Source organism: Chiloscyllium punctatum, chromosome 46 (assembly GCF_047496795.1).
Source record: "Chiloscyllium punctatum isolate Juve2018m chromosome 46, sChiPun1.3, whole genome shotgun sequence".
NCBI lineage: Eukaryota > Metazoa > Chordata > Chondrichthyes > Orectolobiformes > Hemiscylliidae > Chiloscyllium > Chiloscyllium punctatum.
The window spans coordinates 52,067,714-52,074,560 of record NC_092784.1 but is presented as its reverse complement, the minus strand read 5'-3'; positions in this window follow the sequence as shown (position 1 = coordinate 52,074,560).

Genomic DNA, 6,847 nt, shown 5'->3' with positions numbered 1-6,847 from the left:
TTTCAGGTAAAAGCCCTTCATCAGGAATAAAGGCAGAGAGCCTGAAGCGTGGAGAGATTCCACCCTGACCTTAAATTTACCTGAACCATCTCTGACACCTCCCTCTCCTTCCTGGACCTCTCCATCTCCATTAATGACAACTGACTTGACACTGACATTTTTTACAAACCCACCAACTCCCACAGCTACCTGGATTACACCTCTTCCCACCCTACCTCTTGAAAAAATGCCATCCCATATTCCCAATTCCTCTGCCTCCGCCGTATCTGCTCCCAGGAGGACCAGTTCCACCACAGAACACACCAGATGGCCTCCTTCTTTAGAGACCGTAATTTCCCTTCCCACGTGGTTAAAGATGCCCTCCAACCTTCGCATAAACCAAATCATCCACCGACATTTCCGCCACCTCCAAAAAGACCCCACCACCAGGGATATATTTCCCTCCCCACCCCTTTCCGCTTTCCGCAAAGACCGTTCCCTCCGTGACTACCTGGTCAGTTCCACGCCCCCCTACAACCCACCCTCCCATCCTGGCACCTTTCCCTGCCACCGCAGGAACTGCAAAACCTGCGCCCACACCTCCTCCCTCACCTCTATCCAAGACCCTAAAGGAGCCTTCCACATCCATCAAAGTTTTACTTGCACATCCACTAATATCATTTATTGTATCCGTTGCTCCCGATGCGGTCTCCTCTACACTGGGGAGACTGGAGGCCTCCTAGCAGAGCACTTTAGGGAACATCTCCTAGACACCCGCACCAATCAACCAAATCGCCCTATGGCCCAACATTTCAACTCCCCCTCCCACTCTGCCGAGGACATGGAGGTCCTGGGCCTCCTTCACTGCCACTCCCTCACCACCCGGCATCTGGAGGAAGAACGCCTCATCTTCCACCTCGCAACACTTCAACTTCAGGGCATCAATGTGGACTTCAACAGTTTCCTCATTTCCCCTTCCCCCACCTCACCCTAGTTCCAAACTTCCAGCTCAGCACTGTCCCCATGACTTGTTCCACCTGCCTATCTTCCTTCCCACCTATCCACTCCACCCTCCTCTCTGACCTATCACCTTCATCCCTCCCCCACTCACCTATTGTACTCCGTAATTTAGCATGGCCAATCCACCCTAACCTGCACATCCCTGGGCACTATGGGTAATTTAGCATGGCCAATTCATGTTCCTCCTGCATGGTTTGGAACCAGCACAGAATGTAACCACAAGACGCAGAGAAAACAAAATTTACTAGTATGTCAAACAAAAAAAAATTGTTATTCATCGTTTTCCAAAGCCTAACACAGGAGGCCAGAGTGTAGGTTAGCCTTCGCTTGAGAATCGCCATGGTTACGCGAACTTCGAGTAATGCAAAAACTGTCAAGGCCTTGCTCACGAGAGAGAGATCGTTTGTAAGGTACTGTCACTGCCGTGGGTTCCTATTCATTTGAAAAGCAGAGCTAATCATTTCTCAAAGTCACACTGACACCCAGCACGCAGAGTTCATCTTCAGTTCGAACTCAGTGCTCTGAATTATCCCTTTCAATATTGTGGCAGAGCATTACCCAACCAGTGGACAGTGAAATCACCAAGCAGGCTCATGGAATAAATGCATTCCATGGCACTTAATCGCTTTTTACTGTATTAAACCCTTAAATCAACACACCCACTCACCACTGTTGTGTGCGGGGGCTGGGTGGAGGTGTTGGTTTTGATTTGTAAACTTGAACTGGTGGGTGTGGGGGTGGGAGGGCGATGGTGGGGTGTGGGGGTGGGAGGGCGATGGTGGGGTGTGGGGGTGGGAGGGCGATGGTGGGGTGTGGGGGTGGGAGGGCGATGGTGGGGTGTGAGGGTGGGAGGGTGATGATGGGGTGTGGGGATGGGAGGGCGATGGTGGGGTGTGGTGTGGGAGGGCGATGGTGGGGTGTGGGGGTGGGGGGGTGATGGTGGGGTGTGGGGTGGGAGGGCGATGGTGGGGTGTGGGGGTGGGAGGATGATGGTGGGGTGTGGGGGTGGGAGGGCGATGGTGGGGTGTGGGGGTGGGAGGGCGATGGTGGGGTGTGGGGGTGGGAGGGCGAGGGTGGGGTGTGGGGGTGGGTGGGCGATGGTGGGGTGTGGGGGTGGGAGGGCGATGGTGGGGTGTGGGGGTGGGAGGGTGATGGTGGGGTGTGGGGGTGGGAGGGCGATGATGGGGTGTGGGGGTGGGAGGGCGAGGGTGGGGTGTGGGGGTGGGAGGGCGAGGGTGGGGTGTGGGGGTGGGAGGGTGATGGTGGGGTGTGGGGTGGGAGGGCGAGGGTGGGGTGTGGGGGTGGGTGAATGATGGTGGGGTGTGGGGGTGGGAGGACGATGTTGGGGTGTGGGGGTGGGTGGGCGATGGTGGGGTGTGGGGGTGAGAGGGCAATGGTGGGGTGTGGGGGTGGGTGGGCGATGGTGGGGTGTGGGGGTGGGAGGACGATGTTGGGGTGTGGGGGTGGGAGGGCGATGATGGGGTGTGAGGGTGGGAGGGTGATGGTGGGGTGTGGGGGTGGGAGGACGATGGTGGGGTGTGGGGGTGAGAGGGCGATGGTGGGGTGTGGGGGTGGGAGGGTGATGATGGGGTGTGGGGATGGGAGGGCGATGGTGGGGTGTGGGGGTGGGTGGGCGATGGTGGGGTGTGGGGGTGGGAGGACGATGTTGGGGTGTGGGGGTGGGAGGACGATGGTGGGGTGTGGGGGTGAGAGGGCGATGGTGGGGTGTGGGGGTGGGAGGGCGATGGTGGGGTGTGGGGGTGGGTGGGCGATGGTGGGGTGTGGGGGTGGGAGGACGATGTTGGGGTGTGGGGGTGGGAGGGCGATGGTGGGGTGTTAGGGTGGGAGGGTGATGGTGGGGTGTGGGGGTGAGAGGGCGATGGTGGGGTGTGGGGGTGGGTGGGCGATGTTGGGGTGTGGGGGTGGGAGGACGATGTTGGGGTGTGGGGGTGGGAGGACGATGTTGGGGTGTGGGGGTGGGAGGACGATGTTGGGGTGTGGGGGTGGGAGGGCGATGATGGGGTGTTAGGGTGGGAGGGTGATGGTGGGGTGTGGGGGTGAGAGGGCGAAGGTGGGGTGTGGGGGTGGGTGGGCGATGTTGGGGTGTGGGGGTGGGAGGGCGATGATGGGGTGTTAGGGTAGGAGGGTGATGGTGATCTAATCCATACCGTCAAGCTGCTCCCCTCTTATCGTCACTGCCTTTCCCTGATCTCTCTTTCCCGGCAGGTTGCATTGTTGCTGGGCGAGTAAACTGACGGAACAGGCTAATGTTTTGGGGCCACATGTCAAATCCCTCTTGTGCTGGAACTTAAGTCTGGAACATAGAGTCATCAAACTGTACAGCACAGAAACAGACCATTCAGTCCAAGTAGTCCATGCCAACCTGGTATCCTAAATTAATCTAGTCCCACAAGGTTTGTGAAGGTTTGTAGCTCAGGTAGAGGTTTAGGGTGTAGGTTTGCTCCCTGAGCTGTAGGTTTGATATCCAGACATTTCATTACCTGGCTAGGTAACATCATCAGTGGTGACCTCCAAGTGAAGCGAAGCTGTTGTCTCCTGCTTTCGATTTATATCTTTCTCTTGGATGGGGTTCCTGGGGTTTGTGGTGATGTCATTTCCTGTTCATTTTCTGAGGGGTTGATAGATGGCATCTAGATCTATCTTGTTTATGGCGTTGTTGTTGGAGTGTCAGGCCTCTAGGAATTCTCTGGCATATCTTTGCTTAGCCTGTCCCAGGATAGATGTGTTGTCCCAGTCGAAATGGTGTTTTTTTTTCTCCGTGTATAGGGCTACGAGGGAGAGAGGGTCGTGTCTTTTTGTGGCTAGCTGGTGATGTTACCTAGCTAGGTAATGAAATGTCTGGATATCAAACCTACAACTCAGTCAGCAAACCTACACCTTAGTCTAGTCCCATTTGTCAGCATTTGACCCTTTTCCCTCTAAACACTTCTGACTCATATCCAGGGAGCTTTTAAATGTTGTATTGTACCAGCCTCTATTACTTCCTCTTGCATTACATTCCAAAAGCACTTCAGCCTCAGCGTGCAAAATTTGCCCCTTCAGGTCACTTTTAAATCTTTTAAACCTATACCCTTTAGTTTTGGACCCCCCCCTCCCCTGGGGAAAAGCCCTTGGCTACCCATGCCCCTCATGGTTTTATAAATCTCTGTAAGGTCACCCCTCAGCCTCCGACGCTCCAGGGAAAACAGCCCCAGCCTGTTCAGCCTCTCCCTGTAGCTCAAACCCTCCAACCCTGGCAACATCCTTGTAAACCTTTTCGGTATCCTTTCAAGTTTAACAACAGCTTTGCTACAGGAGGTAGACCAGAATTGAATGCAGAATTCCAAAAGTGGCCGAACCAATGTCCTGTACAGCTGCAACATGGACACGTAAAACTTGTCTTAGTAGCCATTCTCCATATCAACATGTGGGGGAGGGGTGGGTGCATTGATCATCGTTAAAATCGCAGCTGGCTCCCTTTACAGAATGGAATCTGTTGTCCTTACCTGGTCTGGCCTACATGTGACTCCAGGCTCTCACCTCCCTACTGAAAGGGCTCATCTGGCCCCTCTGTCCAAGGGCAATTAGGGATAGTGAACAAATGCTGATGATGACTCCCTCCCAACTGCTCCCTGAGCTGTTGTGACACTGATGGAAGGGCAATGCATCAATTGTATGGTTCGGGGAGTGAATATGACAATTCCATACGCCAAGAGCTTCAGTCATCAAGTCATGCAACACAGAAACAGACCCTTCGGCCAACCAGTCCACCTTGACCATAATCCCAAACCAAACTAGTCCCACCCTGCCTGCTTCTGGCCCATTTCCCTCCAAAACTTTCCTATTCGTGAACTTATCCAAATGTAATATAGAACATAGAACAATACAGACCTCTGGCCCTCGGTTAGGTTCCATTCCCTACAGTGTGGAAACAGGCCTTCTGGCCCAACAAGTCCACACCGACCCTCAGAAGAGCAACTCACCCAGACCCATTCCCCTACATTTACTGCTGACTAATGCATCTAACACTATGGACAATTTAGCATGGCCAATTCACCTAACCTGCACATCTTTGGAATGTGGGAGGAAACTCACGCAGACACAGGGAGAATGTGCAAACTCCACACAGACAGTTGCCCGAGATGGGAATTGAACCCAGGGCCCTGGTGCTGTGAGGCAGCAGTGCTTACCCCCTGAGCCACCGTGCCGTCCCAACCTTTTATCCTACTCTAAGATCAGACTAACCTACGCACCCTTCATTTTACCATGTGCCTATCCAAGCGTCGCTTAAATGTCCCTAATGTCTCTGACTCTACTACCACCGCTGGCAGTGCATTCCACACACCCACCACTCTCTGAGTAAAGAACCTACCTCTGACATCTCCCTTAAACCTTCCTCCAATTACATTAAAATTATGCCCCCTTGTGATATATGTTTTCACCATGAAGAAAAAGTCTCTGCCTATTTACTCTTTCTATGCCTCTCAACATCTTGTACCCCTCTATCAAGTCACCTCAACCTTTCTTCATAAGATATGCCCTCCAGTCCAGGCAGCATCCTGGTCAATCTCTTCTGTACCCTATTGAAAAGCTTCCACATGCTTCCTATAATGAGGTGACAAGAACTGAACACAATATTCCAAGTGTGACCTAACCAGGACTCTATAGAGCTGCAGCATAATCTCGCGGCTCTTAAACTCAATCCCCCTGCTAATGAAAGCCAACATACCAGATGCCTTCTTAACAACCTTATCAACTTGAGTGGCAACTTTGAGGGATCTATGGGCATGGACCCCACACTGCCAAGAATCCTGCCTTTAACCCTGTAATCTGCATTCAAATTCGACCTTCCAAAATGAATGACTTCACACTTTTCCAGGTTGAACTCCATCTGCTACTTCTCAGCCCAGTTCTGCATCCTGTCAATGTTCCATTGCAACCTACAACAGCCCTCCACACTATCCACGACTCCACCAACCTTTGTGTCATCAGCAAACTTTCTAATCCAGCTTTTCCACTTCCCGTTTATAAAAATCACAGAGAACAGAGATCCCAGAGCAGATCTGCGTGGAACACCACTGGTCACTGAGCTTCCAGGCTAAGTACTTTGCGTCTACCACCTCTGTCTTCTATGGGCCAGCCAATTCTGTATCCAGACAGACAGGTTTCCCTGTATCCTTTGCCTCCTTACTTTCTGAATGAACCTACCATGGGGAACCTTATCAAATGCCTTGCAAAAATCCATATACACTACATCCACTGCTCTACCTTCATCAATGTGTTTTGTCACACCCTCAAAGAATTCAGTCAGGTTTCTGGGGGATGACCTGCCCCCCCCCCCCACCCCCAAAAGCCATGCGGGCTATCTTTAATCAAGTTATGCTTTTCCAAATAATCATAAATCCTGTCTCTCAGAATCCTCTTTTAAATGTTATAACTGTACCCACATCCACCACTATCGTATGGCACACCACATCTTTCCTAAAGCAGGATGACCAGAATTGGACACAATATTCCAATCGGTGTCCTGTACAGATGCAACATGACCTCACAACTCATATTTTCAATGCACTGACCAATAAAGGCGAACCTACCTATCAATCCTGTCTATCAGCAACTCCACTTTCAAGGAACTATGAGCCTGCACTCCAAGGTCACTTTGTTCAGCAGCAATCCCCAGGATGTTTAACTTAAGTGATTTGCTCTTCCAAAGTGCAACATCTCACATTTAACTAAATTAAACTCCATCTGCCACTCCTCGGCCCATCTGCTCAAGGTCCTATTGAATTCTGAGGTCACCTTCTGAGGTATAGGAGGAGAAAGTGAGGACTGCAGATGCTGGAGATCA